Source organism: Pimephales promelas, chromosome 15, assembly GCF_988280905.1.
Source record: "Pimephales promelas chromosome 15, fPimPro1.hap1.1, whole genome shotgun sequence".
Lineage (NCBI taxonomy): Eukaryota > Metazoa > Chordata > Actinopteri > Cypriniformes > Leuciscidae > Pimephales > Pimephales promelas.
In genome coordinates, this window is record NC_142783.1 from 27,715,973 (window position 1) to 27,735,346 (window position 19,374).

At 37.5% G+C, this 19,374-nt stretch overlaps 1 long non-coding RNA gene across 1 annotated transcript; it reads right to left on the bottom strand.

The window, feature by feature from the left end:
• Positions 1-1,143: 1,143 nt before the first annotated feature.
• On the bottom strand, positions 1,144-4,224 carry LOC148973582 (uncharacterized). Its single transcript, XR_016146711.1, has 2 exons — positions 3,150-4,224; positions 1,144-1,674 (listed from the first exon to the last, which is right to left on the bottom strand). It is a non-coding gene; the product is annotated as an uncharacterized LOC148973582 (long non-coding RNA).
• Between the last annotated feature and the right edge of the window lie 15,150 nt (positions 4,225-19,374).

Genomic DNA, 19,374 nt, shown 5'->3' on the forward strand with positions numbered 1-19,374 from the left:
AGATTAAATATCAATTAATTTGAAAAATAAGAGTTAATTTTTCGAACTATCAAGTCATTGTCATTGAATTGCTTTCCTGAGGTAAAGGTAACATGAAAAAGAGATTGAGCGATTATATGAGACATGATTCATTATAGTAAGTTGGACTGTCTCTTTCAACATCCATTCTAATTCATGTTTATTTGGTGCTATAACTAGTAAAGCACACAAAAATCACATATAGCAACCAATATAGCAAACTGGTGCATTAATATAGAATGTGTGGTCAAAGTGCATTTTATAATGGCCCTGAACATAGTATCGCATAAGTGTTACCATAAATTATAGGCTAATTTTGTTTGTGCATGTATAAGGGGGGAGGGGATGGGGGGAGGTGGTCTGTAATCAGTAATCAATTAAAACAGGTCTAGAATTAATTGTACTTGCTTCGCTTCTGGTGCATTTGCCTTTGCTCAGCAACTTTAAATTAATGCTAATTACTCTGACACCGGTTGCACTTGCCCCGTGTCTCTGATGTCACTCAGTCTCCACGAGTTCCTGACAGCATTTCTTCCAAATGTGCTCGTAATTGGCAACCCATGGTGAACTGACACACACAATTAAATCCAATTCTCATCATGCAGCCTTTACATCGGGTCAAGTTTAGAAACCATTATACAAATTGAGGGCAGACATTAACTAAGCGTTTCAGAGTCCTTGAGAGTCTTTGTTAGGTAATATGGCATTTTTTTTTTTTTTCTTAGAGAGTTTTTGAGTCAAATTTAATAATTATTGTGATGAGTGAATCTCTCAAAAATATAACCAGGTCAGACCAAAATAAAAAATTAATATATATAGGCTATTATTAATTTTTTTTTTTTTTTTTTTGCATTCAATTTTCCAATAAGATTTTTCAATGACAGTCAAACACATTTACCTTTTTGTGATTTGTTTTTAATCAGCATGAATTAAAGACAGCAACAAACACTACTACTACCACCATAAAAGTATAATTGTTGTTTTGCATTACAATAATGGGAATTTAAAGAAAACTAATTGTCATGAAAATTCAGGTCACAAAATAACAATTTTTACTTCGTATGACCAGAACATGAGTTAGGATTTTGTGAGAATAATCTACATAACTTATTAAAAATATTTAGGATCATCTATTAAAAAAAGCTAACTTTTGTTTACAGTCATGAGGGCCATCTTGAGGTGCTGTGGTCAGATGGTGTTTGTGCAAACATGGGGTTGATGGGGCAGAGAGTGAACAAAGCTTCCCAAAGCTTTGCTTTCATCTTCATTTTCGGTTTTGACCCAGGTTAACGTCTCCTCGATGTTTCCACATAGGTGGGCCGCTGTACACCCGCAAGTGCCATGTTTAAAAAGGGCTTCTGCCTGCTGTTCCCCTTCCTCTGCCACCTCCCTGAGTGTGAACCTCAGCGTGTTGGCTTGCAAACAAAGCTCAACATGAGGCGTGCTAGAAATGAAAGGAGGCAAAGGAGATGAAAAGAGCAGAGAAGAGAGGAGCGCTGCGCCATCCAAGAGATCCACACATGTGCAGAAGGGTGAGATCGTCATGCTAAAGATAGTGGTGCTTTGACAGCTCCCAACATCTTGAGCTGAAGTGCGCCATGTGCCGAGTGTCTCTCAACTTCAGTCAGGTTTGCAGTCTTCCTTTCCAGTTTCATGCTGTCTGAAAAAGAAAAAAAGAGAAATATTCAATTTCACCATTCATTTGAAAGTGTCCGTGACCCCCTTTCTTTTACACAAAGACCTGGTGATACTCTTGCCAGTGAGATTTACTACCAGCTTCCAGAAGTATGCTTTAAGGTGTCAAAGGTTGCATATGAATAGGCCAGAACTATTGTCAGTAACACATCTTCCTACACATTTACAAATGCATAAACTATTAACTGAGGGCATGCAAATTGAATTTAGTACGTAGCATTTCCATTCCAAATTTGCTTTCACACAGACGACCTGCCAAGAGGCTGTTAGTTTCTTGAGAGTGAAGGGCAAAGGATTACAAATATTTCAAGCGATTTTCAACCAAAAGAAAAAAAACCCATACATAACAAGTAAACGAAAAATATAAAGCGTGAAAAACCAGGCATAAAAAACACATACATTCATGCCAGTGTCATGCAAATGTGTTATGAAGTGTTATGAAACATGCATAGCTACAGGTCAGAATAAATGTATGTTGTGCTTGATATGTAAAGGTCAATAACTTTATATGCATCTATCAATTTATTTATAACTTTATACAAGAACTTTACAGTGAAGCATGTTTTTAAATTTCTGAATCTTTTGACAAAACTGCTTCACTAATTATAAAAAAAATGTCCAACAGATTAAAGTTATGTGATGCAATGAACATGCAGAATAATAAAGATAATAATAATAATGAATATAACAGGAAAATATGTCATAGAGAGGACCCTCACGTCATCAAATTTCTTAATATATCAGATAACTTGAAATCTTTATGACACGGCAAGATTAGTTCAGGTTGTAAAATGTGATGTGTTTTGACTACAACACCACATGGAATTAATACTTCATGAAATTTGTAAAAAGAAAATTACCTTGACAAATATATTTATATTATGAGGATGACGTGTACTCTTCTATGTATTCAAGGTGTAAAGAAAAATACGTTATTACTTTTTAAATTATGGTAACACCACATGGCATTTTCAGAGTTATTAAATTGCTTTTAAAATACCAACATTAATACAAACATGAACAATAATAACAATACTACTACTACTATTAATATTAGTAGTATTTATATTATTTTCTTTTTTACTTTTTGTCATTGGCTTAAAATGTTCTGAAATACACTTATTTAGAATAAAAAATAATAATCTGTTTTGTTTTTGTTCAGGTTAAAGTGGAATATTCCCATACAGTAGTTCATATGATAAACTACACCACTGATTACTCTGTTAGGACACCTGTGTGAAATTGAAGGTACTGACTTCATACTTCCACCAAAAATCACCAAATGTTTTCAAAGTAATAGCAAAAATTGCCCAGTAAACTACTTGGTGATAATTTATTAGCCAAATTCTTGTCATTCATACATTTTAAGTATGACTTACACATCCAAACAAATTTTTTAGGTCTGTTCATGCATATATGTGTTCTCAGAAACTGACCTCTGGCTTTCACTTCCATCTGTATCTTCCCTCCTCCAGCAGATATTGTACTTCAAGCTCAGCCGCCATTTGACCCTCACTCGGCTCATGAGGGTCACGCATGAGAAGAGAGCAGCAGAGGCAGAACACTGTCTCCACTTTAAACAGCCTCTCACTCACAGAAGACAAACCAGAGCTAATCCACGCTGAGACAGGGCAGGCACGGGGGAAATATGTGTGTGTGTGTGTGTGTGTGTGTGTGCCTATTATGTTACTACGACAGATCTTTATGTTCTCAGAGCTGGTGTCTCAGTCAATGCTGGTGGTGGTGGAGAGGAGATGGAGGAGATACAGTATGTCTGGCGCCTCTGCAGACCTTATCTTGGGGGTTTGTGCCGTGTGTTGAGGCAGGACCTTTGAGAGCGGGGTCCTAAGTACAAGTGAGAGGAACATACTCCACGGAGAACGTTTTGGCTGCAGTCCCTGTGAATCTGCCTGCTAAATGACTCTTGTTATTGTTAGCTAAATAGAGGATAGCACAGAGGATACCAGTAGCATAGGAAGGCCGTCCAAAACACAGAGCAGACCCAGGTGAACATGGACAGAGAGTGTTTAATCAGCTCTTTAATGAAACTCTGACTTAAGAATGATAAACAAGCTGATGCAGTTTGTTAGAATTAAAATGATTAATGCCAAATGAAACATGATAGTTAGTTTTGTTACTTGCTGACGTTATAAATAATGCTCGAATGAAGCGTTTGGGATTAACAAACCCCTAAGCTTAAAGTCGGCATGAAATCAGAACTGACGAGGTTTATTTTTTATGATATATTGCAGTTTTTATTTATCTGTGCACATCATTATTATTTCTTCATGTTCCCTAATCATTTTTTATCAAAATATCTTCTCCTCCCTCCGCAGTGACATCTCTTCTTTTCCCTGCATGATGTGTTCACGGGCTGTCACTCACATGACATCACAGCAGCAACCATCCAATCAATTCCACATGAACAAAATCAAGCCCTGAGTTTCCCAAGTTGGAGGATCCGTTTCACTCAGTCATACGTCAAAACAGTGAAGAAAAGACTCATTTCCGTTTCATACCGGTTTTAAGTATTCAACTATTCTTGCACTGTTTGTTTTACAGTCATGAATTATATCTTTAAGCCATGCAGCTTGGGCCCTGTCCCAAATAGAAGGGATTTCTATCGAGGGAGCATATCGGCCACAAAGGAGGTGTTTGCAAGCATCCTTCTGAAACCTAAAATGATAAATCGGACACCCTAAGGTCTTGTGGACTTAACGGATATGCGGCGACCTTGGGACAAGGCCTTGGTGAGGAGAGGTGTGCTATTACTTATGCAGGTGATTGGAAATATGTTTTTTCTTTTGCTTGGCAGATGATAAGGTGGTCAAACATTGCATTTACTTAAATTGTAGGAGGAACACAAGTCATATCTGAGGACCAGAAGATCTATTAAACTCTCTTTGTCATTTGATTTGGCAAATTGGTGGCTAATTCATATGATTTTGTATGATCTCATTCGTACGTTTTGGTTTAGGGGTGGACCTTTATTCTTACAAAAAAAATTCATACAAATCGCATCATGCAAACACGTACAAAATCGACATCTTATATGAAAGTCATTTTCTGATGAGATAGGGTTGGTAAAATCTTTTTATGGGGGGGAGGGGAATTTGGGGTTTGGAAAATGGGGAAAATGGTGGCTGGAATTGCAACCGCACAATGTCAGGTTAATTGTTTTGAAAATTTTGAGGATGCTTTCACATAGGCTCGTTTGCTGTGGTTCGAACCCGGGCGTGATTGTTCCCATTTATTTAACTAAATACATCTTATATGCGCAGGTTACTTTACTTCCTGAACACGTGGACACCCGAGTCCGTGTTGCTTTCACATTAACGAGAACCGCTGTACGGTTCGAGTGCAACCAAACTTAGACCACCTCCTCCAGGTAGTTTCGGGCTCGGGACCCCAGTGTGCACCTGGGTCCGCATGACAGCGTTCACATTAGCAATTTTTCATGCGAACCGTGCCCCGAGCCGAACTAAACTCCAAGTGTGAAAGCAAAAAATAAAAAAATTGTATCTCCCTGTCATGATTTGATCTGGTTTCCTAGTTTGTTCCTTCCCTCAGTTCCCTCACCAGTTCTGTTAATTAATCTACATGTTTTTTTAAGCCCTGTGTTTCCAGAGGTCATTGTTTGTATTCGTCAATTGTTGGTTTGTCCTTACTCATGCGTGTTTTCTCAGTTGGATTAAAGACTTCTCTTTGTGCGCTAACTACTACCAAGCATGACACATAGCAAACTAAAAATGATTTAGAACATTTTAGAAACTGTATAAACGCAATATACTATAGCGCATATTTTTCCACTTCAACTGGTAATCTGTTGTTTACAAACATCTAATAATCATCTTTAAAAAGCAGTTTTAAATGTTGTTAAATCATAAACATTTTCCAAATGTCTATTTAATATCTGACAGGTAACGTCTTATGTATCTTTCTGATGAAAACACACACATAAAGTAGTCTCTGATACGTGTGTGTGCTATCAGGGTGGTTACCACCCAAAACACCCAATCATATTGGAGGGGACTTTCACACAGACTAGCACCACTTACAGATAATGTAAAAATCTACATGTTTTCATCCACAGTTAAAATGTCAAGTAAAACATAATAACCTGTGATAACCTTGGTCGTTTTTTTTTTTTTCAATAAACTGAGTTTAGACTCATAATTTTCGTTAAAATGATTAACAGTTCTACCTAATGGAACTTTCTGTGCAATAATTCTGCAAGCTCTAATCCTCTCACAGTGAAAGAGCTCTGCTTTGATTTGGATCACCATGAATCTTTGTGAGAGCTCTTATGAACCTCATCTTTGGTGGGCTGAGAGTGGTGCCCTGCTGTACACCCCTGAGAGAGTAAACATACAGAGAGAGGCTCCAGTCTCTGAGACGCAGATGCCCTGAAATGGCCTTCATGAACGATTAGCTCACTGGATCGATATTTGGCCCTACTTCAGACTAATATACACCAATATGACATAAATAAATGAATAAATAAAGACAATGGCAGATTGCTGGATCAAACATTACCAGTTCAATTGCTGGTATTTAGGAACACTGTTCATTTAAATTCCTCATTGTGTGTCCTAATCAGTCTGCTATTATGAAGCTGATACAGCGATTTACAATTGATATTTTAATATATATAAAATATTGTCAAATACACATATTTCTGTCGTCATTTACTCAAGTTGTTCCAAACCTGTATGAATGTCTTTCTTCTGCTGAACACCAAGAAAGAAAAATGTTGGTAACCAAACAGTTGATAGGCCTCATAGTATATATTTTTTTTATCCACACAATAGAAGTCAATGGGTCTTTTTATTTGGTTCAACTGTTTTGTTTATTCATCTGTTTGATAAACAATATTCTTCAAAATATATATTTAAGAATTTATGGAACTTGGGGTCGAGTTAATGATAAAGGGGCAGGGGCGTGTCAACGGGTTTGGCCACGCCTCCCTCAAAGTTACATCATCATCTCGAGATGCAAATCACAACAGATCAACACCATGGCTGAGCTTCGTTTTATTCACTAGCATTAAACCGTACATGGTTTAGTTAACTAAATGTGTATTAACAGCGTTTGCTTAAGTTAAAGTTAGAGTTAAAGTGGTGTTTATTATCAGCCGTAGGCTACTCCTAATGTGCACTGTCTAAAATAGCCAGCATCTGCTGTTTATTTCTTGCAGTGTGCATAGTTTTACTGATGTCAGATTATTTTGTTTACTTTTATAAATAAATACTTATTATTGTCCACACTGCCCCATTTCCATTTACACCTTTCCAGATGGTATATGGCTCCAATTGTTCTTGTCTTTATTATATTTACTGATACCTTTCAAACTAATACCGATCAAACTTCTTCTTGGATCTATTATACATAAAAGGGCATCAGTATTGTCATCGACAGACATCTTTTGGAGGTTATTAGGTCAGACGATGACCTATATGAGGAACAAGGCATTACAGGAGGAGATACACAACCTATGGAGCAAACATGACAACACATCCTCACCCACTGGTAAACTAATTCAGAGGTGTACACCAAAATGAGGTCAAAAATCTTCATAGCTTCTTAAAACACAGATCTAAGCATTAAACGAATACTAAGGGAGTACAGACCACCTCCAATGCTTATATACTTGTAGGATTAAGGGCTTGTATGACAGAGTTTTAAGAAGGACTGCAGCTTTTCCAAAGGCAAAGAGTTGGGTTACTCCTTATTAGGTCATTGATATTAATACACTAATGTTATTTAGGCATTACTTAAGTGTGCATGTGATCAATAGACTGCTTGCAAGAGTCCATGAGCAATTCAAACTGTCTACTCATGCAAAAAAAAAAACAGGTTGGTGGTCAGGTAGTGGAAAACCCTCAACACAAGTGTTTAGGTTGTTACGTTTTATCAGCCCATTTCATCCCGCTGTACTATAAATGTTTAATTCATTGACTTAGAAGTTAAAAGGCAACATTCCTTCCACTTAATCCAAAGGCAAGATCTGTTTCATTCTATTCATAATTCATCCCAATTATGTTAACTCCTTAAAAAATAGTGGGGCTGTAATTTTGCCCAGTGTGTACATTGTGTCTGCTTTGCATACAGATATAAATCAGAAGTTGCGGCCCACTGAAAGAGTCCAATAAAGCCGACGAAGACTCCCAGTGAAGTAGATACTTTACACAGGCCCACCCTCCACCGAGAGACTGCTTGGTTGAGCGACTGTAATTCCTCTGAAGGAAATTCATTAGGATTTGTCACTTCAACTAACCTGCAAGTCTTATATCACATGAACACACACAAACACATTAATTAAAACAAACAGCACAAGCATGACCGGCACCTCTGAAGACCACTGTTAATACAATAAATGTGTGAAGATTTAGATGGGAATGAAAGGTTAGAATTTATGGTTAAAGTGTGTTTGGCTATGATTGCACTCTCTTGGTCCGGCGTCAGGGATTAAGTAGTTACAGAAGGCCTTCCACAATCCCCTTCCCTTGTTTGGAATTTATGCTGTGCTAGAACCAGTTCAACCAGACTATATACTTAACCCGAGGACCTTTTAATACATCCAAATGCATACTTCATGTTATTCATTTTGGATAATAGTCACATTTCTGAAGGAGTGAATAAATGAATTAAATACTTTCTGATGAGCGTTGTGTGAACATTAAAGTGCCCGTGTGCAGTTGTAATTGTAAATGTAAAAGTTCTGCTAAGTTCCGAAGATCGAAGTGCACAACAAATTGAGTTATTGCCTCCCAAAATAAAGAACCGATTCTGAACTGCCTGAAATAATTCCAGTGTTACTTCCTGCACGAACATGTATGGTTTGTAACAAATTTGCATAATTCCCTACGCATGGTCTTCATTGGCTGCCTGCCAACATCTACTTTGACACGCCCTCAAACACTGTAGTTGTTGAGGCCTGGAAGAGATTAGTTCATGTTTTCGACATGTCAAAAGGACACCGTTTTCTGAGCTGAGAAAACAAATCCACTTTCCATGCATTTTCAAAGAACAAGGACTCGGGCTCAAATTTATACAGTAATTTTTACACAATCGTTACTGTTTGTATCAGTGTGTGAACAAGTGCTAAGGAAGCCTTCAGAGCTTAGATTCAGATATAGTAATGGTCGTTTGGTTTCCGACATGTGCTGTAAGGCCCCATCCACACTATTGCATTTTCGTTTAAAAACGGAGACCTTTTGCTATACGTTTGCACCTCCCGTCCAGACTAAAACGGAAAAAACGAAGACCTAAAACCGAGAAGTTTAGAAACGCTGCAGCTCCGTTTTGCATTTTGAATCTCCGGAGGGCGTTTTAGTGTAGACTTTAGAAACGCTGACGCAGAGGCTCACGCTCGGCTCTATGATTGGGTGTCATCAGTCATGACGTATCCTACCCTGATTCGTCAGCCACCGTTTACACCGGCACGCGCATGTCCAGTGTTGGTGAATGGTAACGTGATTCGCGTTTTAAAACTGGTGACGTCCTGGGAAGATCCTTGATTAGTTTACTGGGTTTCACTGCTAGAGAACGACGTTCTTGCCGGTACTTGTGACGTCACGTGGGAAGTATGAATAAGCTCACGGAAAAGAGGGGTTTAGAGACTGAATCCTTTACCAAACCATTTCAGACATGGTGAGAAAAAAAGATGATAATCCAATGTATATTATGAGAAAACAAAACTGTATACATGTAATCCTATTGTAGGAGAACCTTTAAAATAGCATAATATGGGCACTTTAAAAATGTTGTTACAGTCTGTTGTATAAATCATAATAATAAGTAACTCATTACGATACACTGGTACTTTTTTATAAAAATGAATGGATTAAATTACTTTTGCATTTTTTGTTCTCATTTTTTCGCCAACTCCAGAATGGATGGTTAAAAATATATGTATATTTTTATTGACCTCATTGGGATCACATAAATAAAGTACAGTCAATGACACCCGAATTCGAGGGTTCAGCTGAACCGAGCCCCTAACGCTGGTTCCAGATCAGAGCAGCTTTTCCAGGCGCAGACCGCTCGTCTTTCAGAGGGGGCAGAGGGAGGTGAGGCAAGAGACAGACTAAGAGCGCAATACATCTGAATGTTCAAACAAATTATAGTTTTGTGCCACCTAAGTAAACAGCACTGGGCTCTTGGCCTGATGCAGCTGAGAGATATGGTCCTGCCCACAGAGCCACTGAGTCTAGACTCCAGATGTGCTCACACAAACACACACTATAACATACCCAGTTCAGTCTACTCGGTCACTGACATGGTAAAATCCCCATACAGATATTCTGTTAATGAGGGCAGATTGAAGAACATACTGTGCCTTATATATGTGTGTGAAAACGGGGAGAAGAAAACGCTGAGCGGTAAAACATGTTATCTTCTGTAATGCGTTCTGGGGAACACTTGCGACACTGCTGGGACACTTGAAGAAAAAGCGAAGCAAATTAGAAAAACGTTGATTACTAATTACATATTCATTTTTATAATCGTTTGGAGAGATACTACGATCAAGTCAATTACGTACGATAAGACGATGATGATTCTTACTTGATTAGGATTCACAGTGAGTGGCATCAATTTGAACTTTGAAAAACCTCTGAACGTGTGAAGTGACGCTAAAAGCATTCTCATAAAACATAACAGCAGCTCTCGTCGTGTCAGTCTCGATGCGTTCTCTCTTTCTCCAGTGCCTACGTGAGCAGCGTCACACTATAGCTATTCTTGTAGGTTTGTTAATTGTTTGTCACCCACCAGGTTCCATCTGTCGGAGTCCCTCAGTCCCTGAGCCATGTGTGCCGGCGCTGCGTCCCGCTCCCTCGTCAGTGACCTGAACCGCTCTCTTCCCTCCCTTACATTCATACCATCCTACTAACATCATATCCTCAAACCTCCTTATTGAAACCTTTGAGGGCCCTTATCTAATTGAGGGCGAAAGCAATTAGAATTGTACGTGGTTTTCGTTTGGCAGTCTGGAAAATCTGCCTCCACCTTCGAAGTGTGAAGAATCACATTTCTTGTGATGTTAGCGTTACGTCGAGCCAAGCTGTGCAGGACTATTGTGATGTACTTCTTTGAAATCACGCACCATGTTACAGTACTTTCAAATGATTACTGAAAAGAGATGGATAGTAGTTGTTGGAGTCTGTTGTTGGTAACCTTCACCCGGGCAATGTGATAGAGCCGTCTGTCTTCGTGCCGTGACAAATGAGAGGTGGAGCTGTGGTGTAGTGGGGAATCATACTGGCTGAGCTGGGCTAATGTACCACCACTGGAAACAGGTGGCTGAGTGGTCCCAAGGAATTCTGGGTCACCTTCACACAGGGGGTCAAGGTTTGGCTGGTTAGCTTCAGAAGTTATTCCAACACCAATATGCCAAAAACATGGTTCAGAAGTAGCTGTTTTTTGTTCACTGTAAAAAATAATCGATCGTGATTTTAACGGTAAAAACGCTACAGATAAAAACAGTTAATTGGTTAACAGAATCTTTCCTTGCTATACGGTAAATAACTATGATAGATCTAATGGTATATTTAATGTAATGTTACTGTAAAATAACGTTAAATTTATAGTTTTTAAAGTAAAAAATGAACAACTCGTATAATTTACAGTGAAAAAACGTAAATTGACATTCCCACAATTCCCTGTTTGGCACTTCGCATTTGATGTATTTTTGTTGAAAAATAACTTGTTTCTTCATTTGCTTAGTCTTTTTCTAATCAGTTATGTACACATGGGTTTTATGTGGCATTTATTGTTGTTAAATGAATGTTTATTGCCTTTTTAAAATTTCATGTGTGTTACCATGATGGTGTTTAATGTTTGTGTGAATGACACTGTGCAGCTTCTATATAATAATATTAAGTGTCTTGTGGAAGAATTGCATTTTGAGCTTCCATATATCATGTAACTCTCTTCACTTCTGTGATTGTTGGTTGTCAGCGTAACCCAATGGTACAAAACAGATATTGATACTTCAATTGGTTGATAATTTAACATTATATCAGATAATGAGGTTTATTTCAGTAAATTTAAGTTAAGTCTGTAAAACCCTGTTACCGTAAAGTCTTGCTACCGTACCGTACATAACGTTCTGGCAACCACAGCTGCCGGTATTTTACCGTAAATTAAACACTTTTTTTTTTACAGTGTAAATTCAGCCACTGTATTTTTACAGTATATTACTGTTATTATGCTATACCAAATACAGTGCACTATCCTACAGTAATATGTACAGAAATATTTTACTTTATTACAGTATCTACAGCATTTATCTACAGCTAATGTACACACAAACATGTTGGGTTCTTTATAGGATCTTTCCATCATTTTTACACTGTAAAAACTTTATATTCTATTCCCCAACCATAACCCCACCCCAAACCTACCGAACACAGAAAACATTATGCCTTTTTACATTAAAAAAGCACCACTTAGTATGTTTTATAAGCTGTTTTCCTCATGAGGACCAAAAATGTTCCCCACAAAGACAAGGATTTCAGATATTGCTACTTTGTGGGGATATTTTGTCTCCATATGTAGGGTTTACCAGGGCACACACACACACACACACACACACACACACACATACACATACAGCAAAATAATTTTTTATAAACTTCACAACCTCTACAGTCATGACGTATCTTACAGTCAGATGCAAAACACTTTGAGAATGGATAAATGTCCAACAGAACAACCAAACCGAAATAAGTATAGCCTCCATGTAATCGTCTTTTTTCTAGCGAATGCAAACTTTCCGACTCATCAGAGTCTTAAGAATAGAGGAATAGATTTCCTCTTTTTGATTTACAAGTAATATTTCCTCAATGCCTTGAAACTGCGGCTTCTCAAACCACTGGAATTTCCAAACTGCATGCTATTTGGAGTGTGTACCAGAGGTAGCGGCAGACATGTTTCTGAATCCGCCTGTCTTTACAGTGATTGCTTTTGGAAGAGCACTATTATGATCTAAAGTCTGTGTAATCATAAGTCATTTTGCTTTCATTTATTTTTCCTACATAGAAACAGAAGCGTGAAAAACAAAGCGTAATATGTGATTATTGATAAAATAAAGGGTGACAGGGAAGAACGAGATAATATAGATGCAATAATAAATGTTTACATATTGGTCTTGGATATATAGCCTACTTTAAAAAATAGGTAATCTACAAATGTAAATGTTCTCATTATTTACTCTCCCTCATGTCCACTTTTTTTCTTCTACAGAAATCAAAATAAAACTGTTTTTATCTATTCAATGAAAGTCATTTGGGTCCAAAACAGCACTGGACCCCATTGATGTTCATTCAAAATAAATAAAAATAAAATATCTTCTTTTATGTTCACAGAAATTTGTATTTTGGGTGAAATAGTGATTTAATGAATCGTGGATATTTATACATACTTGTGTTACACACTTGTCTTCCTTTATGTTGTATGTGATAAAAAGCCCTAGATCATAGCCAACTTGCGACCAATTTCAAACTAGCTGGAAACCCGTCCAACCAATTCAATTTAAAGATTTGTTTGTTGCCATTTTTGCTCCCTTTCATCATTTTACGCTATAACTCTCTAAAGGTGTGAACCATCATGATTTTAGGCTCCAGTCCTATTGGAGACAAAAACGGTTGTTAGGCTCCCCTGATTTCTAAAAGATGATGAATAATTCAGAAATGTTTGTTGTCATTTGGTTCACTCAGAACTGCCCAAATCTCATGTAGGGTCTGCTACAGATGCTGGCAGATCTGGACTGAAATGATTATCAACTCCAAATTGTGCTTGCCAGTTTTCCAGTAACACTGCTTCACAAAAACGTGGCAGAGAGTGCCAGGGAATGCAAGCCAATAGGAACCAGAAATTAATACCAGCAACGGGGCCCTCTTAAGGTCTAGATTCCTTTGGATGCATAACGTTAGTGTGTACCAGTGACTGGAAATGATTTGAAGGGTTGTCGATGTCCATACACAGCGAGTGAGCGAGCAAACACACTCAGAGCCCTGTCAGTATGTGTCTCTGATGCAATAAGCCCATCTCCTCTCTGCCACCATCTGAAAGTTCTTAACATAATCTCTTACCCCACTGTTTGCACGGGGCACTGAACAATAACATTTACTTAGAGTGGGATCTATCTAATTCAACCTATAATTATCTCTAGCCTCTTTTCCCAATAGTCAGAGCTCCCTTTTTTTTTCATTGAGATTGAATTATTAACATATGCAGAGTTGGAAGAGAATGCTGCTCAAGTTGTAATGGAAGATGTTTCCAAAGTCTGCAGAGATATGTGTATAAAATTCATCCAAAACTGCTATTTAAAAAATAATGAATCTTTAAACAGTATAAAACAAAGTTCTATGCCAATTTTAATTGTCTTTGTTCTTTAAGAAATTAAAAGAGTAACTAAATATATTCATGTCTACAATGAGGTCAGAGTGGTGAAGGCACATGAAAAAAAAAGTCTTTCAGTTTTTACTTTCAAAATGTGATTTTGTGGAAAGCAAAGTATTTATGGTCTGTTTCTTCATTTATCTTTACTTAAATAATAATAAATAAAAAATATAACAAGTGAAGTTATGCCTTACAATGATTTTTGCCAAAGGAAAGAAGTGTTCACAGTATATAAAGTAGTGTCAACAGCTATATGATAAAAGACAGCAAAGTTAAATGGATAGTTATTATTAATGTAACTAATTATTGTATTAAATTCATCTCTCTCTCTCTTTCTTCCACTCTCTCCACACACACACACACACACACACACACACCAGTGTTGTAGTACTCGAGACTCGGACTCGTCTCGGACTCGGTCTCGAGACCATATTTTAATGGTCTTGGTCTTGTCATGGACTCGTGTCCATTTGGACTCGGAATTGACTCGTACTCGAACATTTTTTTTTTAGGACTCGGAATTATTCCCGAGTCCACTCGAGTTCAATTAAAAATATTTTTCATGATTATTAATGTATGTTAATAAAATATTTCTTTAAATTGATTGACACACCCAGTGATTGGTGATTTTCTAGTGCGCAACTGCGCATGACAAATTGTAATAAAATTACTTTTATCACCACCTACTACAGTATGTGGCCTTTTTACCCTAAACTGATCATATTTTTTAAACACTAAGTAAATTCAGTAAAAAAAAAAAAAAAAAAGGATTTCTCTAAGTAAATAAAAGTAAATTAGGTAATCAACCCTCACTGGTCTCGGTCTCGACTCGGACTCGACCGTCTCTGGTCTCGGACTCGACTCGGACTCGACTCTCTATGGACTCGGTCTTGACTCGGACTCGACTCTCTCTGGTCTCGGTGTCGACTCGGACTCGAGTGAGGTGGTCTCGACTACAACACTGACACACACACACGTTTCCATAGACATAATGATTTTTACACTGCACAAACTGTTTTCTATCACCCCAACCATAACCCTACCGCTAAACTTTATGCGTTATTACATTTTCATAAAACATCACTTACTATGATTTATAAGCTGCTTTCCTCATAGAGACCAAAAAATGTCCCCACAAAGACAAGGATTCCAGATATTGCAATCTTTTTGTCCCCATAATGTAGAGGTTACCAGGACAAACACACACAGTCACACACACACACAGTTGTGCACTATCCAGAACATAATCCAAACAATCCTGGTTTACACTCAGCTAGGTAATCATATAAAATCTTACAAACTAAAATTCTCAAAGGAACAAATGAATTATGAAAGCGTTAGCCTCTGAACACAATATAAATTCAATGCTTTCCAAATTTGTTAAAACACATTATTCACCTTTAATCTGCATTACAAAGATTTCTGTCAGGTCATCTGAACAAACACTATGTGGTTATTGTGAGAATGTAGGTTTCTGCCAAATTGCTTTATCAACTAGACACGGTGACAACACGTGTTGGCAAGCCACAGGAGTAGACACAGAACAAGTTTGGCTTTTATTTGGCCGTCCTTTTTTTCCCGTCTCCTAATCCATCTGAAATTACCTACAAACCCCATTGTTCAAAATCCCACCAATTTGGAAACTTGACAGCTTTAATGCGCCTACAACTGCGCTGACCTGGCTCACATTACAAGAGTAATAATATTCTTGACAGGCCTATAGCTCCGGCGACCTGCAAGCACAGCAAACAAAACACTGCTACTACAGATGAAAATGGGAGGAAAACATGGAGGTGGTGGTCTAAGGAGAGGCCACAAGGGGGAATAAACACCAGATTTGGCGAAGCTGCAATGAAACTGTCAATCTACTGCACAAGTTACTCATAAATGACTGATAGGATTAACCAGGTCAATTTAAATAGCAACTAAACTACATTATATTTAAGATATTTTATATCAAAATATTGTGAATATCCTCATTTACCTCAACATCAAATAACATATTTATTTATTTATTTTTAAATGATTGTAGAATAAAATTGGTTTTATCAAAAAAGGGCATAAATAATCCAGTGCAATATGAGTCAAATGAATCAGTGTTTTGAACAACTGTATTGAAATGAAATGTCCGATTTAAGCAATTAACTCATCCCTAGACAGAATATTTTTGGGAAGATAAAACATTTGAAAGTGTATCACTGCATTTGTTTAGTCAAAATTACAGCAGGCTTTCACTTAGGCCTGATTTGTTTTGAACTGCTTCATTTAAATGAATCATTGGAATGAAAAATAGCTAACTTCATTCAAGCAATTTTCTATTTTGTTTTTTAAACAATACGTCACCAAATTATTTATATCAAGCACACCAATTCAAGTGACGGATTTAATCAGACAGATTTAAACCACCAAAACTCCATAATTTAACATAATTTAAATGTATTATTTTATATTAAAATATAATGACTAGCCTCACTTTCTTATGGCATTATTGATGCAAAAATAATTGTACAATTAAATTTGTTATAGTAAAAAAAGGATGTAAAATTCTACACAGGCACCAGTGCAGTGTGTCAAATGAATCAGTGAATCATTCTTTTGAACAGTTTTTTTTAAAGAATCATTCAAATGAAGTGATTCACTAAAATGAATCAGTTTATTTGGACGAATCACTTGAAGCAGCTCACAACATAAGTTGCATGCATCGTAATCATTATTACCTCAGTTGAAAAGCTGTAAATAGCACGGTTTAGTACGCAACTGAAAATGTACAGTAGTTATTCAATTTCCTTTACTTTCCAACTCATACAACTCAGGGACAAATGTCCTGGTGTCTGCCGCCGTGTGAAGGACCAAGCAGCGCTACCGTGGGTGGGCTGAAGACGAGGGTGAGGAGAAGGGCGGCCCGGTGCTGTCCCCGACCTGCCATGTTTGGATAAGGCCAGCAAAACATGTGGAGGAATCAGCATGAGGCATCACACCTGGAGGAAAAGACAACTCAACCCAAGCCCTGCTCCACGGCTCTGGCTCCGCCGAGTCTAGCCAGCATCTGGAAGTGATATCAGGAGACACACGGCCTCCAACCTTCATCGCTGCTGGGCCGCGCTTTACCTTCATAATGTGAGAGTTGGGAGAGCAAAACAAAGTGGGAACGTGTCAACATAAACCTCAACACTCCCTTCTAAACAGAAGATTAGCAAGTAAAACAAAACAAGCCTGATTGTTTTTGTTTTGTCAAAATGCAGCAGGCTTTCGCTCGTGCCGCAGCCAGACTTCATAAAGATGACACAGATTCCAGAGGATCTGAGCACCTGAAATCACATGTCCTTTCTGCATGACTTAACTGAGGTATAAGATGGTAGAGAACATCTGTCTGGCTGTATTTTCTTAACCCAATGCAAGATAGGTCTATCAGAGCGAGGGTCCTGAAGTGATAAGGTACTGGAACAGGCCATGTTGTGACTGCTGTAAGATCTCCGCTCCTCTGTTTGTTTAAATGGAGGCCACTTTTTGAATCCCACATAGGCTCCAGTTAGTGACACCACTGATAAGATGCTCAAACATACATCTTTATAGTCCTCTTTACACAATCCTCGTTGTCGCTTATAGCATAATTGTTTGAACAAAGTGCATCTTCCTTGTACAATATTCTGCTGCTTGTATGCTTTTATTACCCTGAGGACGTCTTGTAGGAGGCGAGCCAAGGTTTTCATTTTCTGTCATATTTTGTGGTTGTTGTTGTTGTTGTATTTAAAGTCAGAGTAAATTTTCACACCACAGAAACTGAACTGTTGCCATGCAAGACTTTTACGAGTTTAAAAGGAGAAATAACTTCATTAAAATTCCAGCCGTGACCTTGGTATCATCTCTACAAAGAAGGAATGTGCATTTGCTTTTCAAACAAACATTACATTTTGTGGGAGGACTGGAACAGTTAAAAAGCAAAAATGGTACAAAGCAAAGCACAATGTAAGAAAATATTTCATAGTTTAATATCTTCTCACTGTTTTTTAGTTTTTTTGTTTGTTTGTTTTTTTTTTTCCAATAGAATGCAACAGGGAGACGTAAACAAAATTGGTGCTGGGTTTTATAAATAATGCTAAATAAACTGAACCAAACAAACTGGGCAATTATCAAAAACTATTTCCAAACAGAAGAAGATGAATTGACTTATTAGTATTTACATGCTGAGATCATTAATTACACAGCTGCATAGGAAAAATACATTTTCTTAATCAATATTGTCTTGTTTTTCAGTACACTGTTCTTTAGTTGAGAATCAAAGATATTAAGACTGTAAAAAACATTTTTTGTTGCATTTTTGCGATTGGTTCTGCAGCAAGACATTCACGAATCATGTTCACGGATAAGGTAATAAATTCGTTTTTGTATAACCTGTAATTTTGATCACACTATTTTATGTCATCATAATGAATTAGCTGCAAGGTACAGTACATGAAATGTAATGTCTGTAATATTAGCCTGTCACTAGTACATTTGAACGAAACCACAGTATTTGCAAGTAATGACTAAATATCACTGTATTTAATTTCACTGTCAGACTTGGTAAAAAGTCTTACTGAAGTACAGACAAAGTGCAATATAATTGTGTGTTATATATTTCTTACAGTACCTGTCTATTAAAACACATGTGAGAGCAGAGTTTGTCAAGTTCAAATTTGTTGTAAAGCTCTCTCCATCCTGAAAACGCCACGCCGTTATTGATCCTTGTTTTTTGTTTCCTTGTTCTTCCCAAAGCCTGGTTGCCTCAGGTGATCTACGCTTCCTTTTTTTATGTACTGGCAATCAATAATCATGAACCTCAATGACTGAGCGATACAACCTCGACGTGCGAGATATTGTATTTATATATGTATATACATACAATAGATCCTCATTGGTGAATTATGTGGAGCGGCCTATCGAAATGGCCGATAATGAGGAATCTATGTATATATATATCGCGCGGATATTACATTATTGATAGGTGACGATGACAAGGGAGGAGCCAAAATTTAAAACTGGAATTTCTCTGGATTTACAAATCCTTGGGATCTTGTAGGATAATGCAAGTACACAACTGCATGAAATATATCACACTGTGAAATTGTTTTTTTGAATATATAGACCTTATGTAGCCCCGCCCCTTTTCAGCTCTGCGCTCGTTGTCTTTTGACTTCCGGTCTGTATTTTGACAGCAATCTTGCATAGGTGTGAATGAACTGCTCGTAAAAAAAATTCCCGGTCGACATTTGTTAA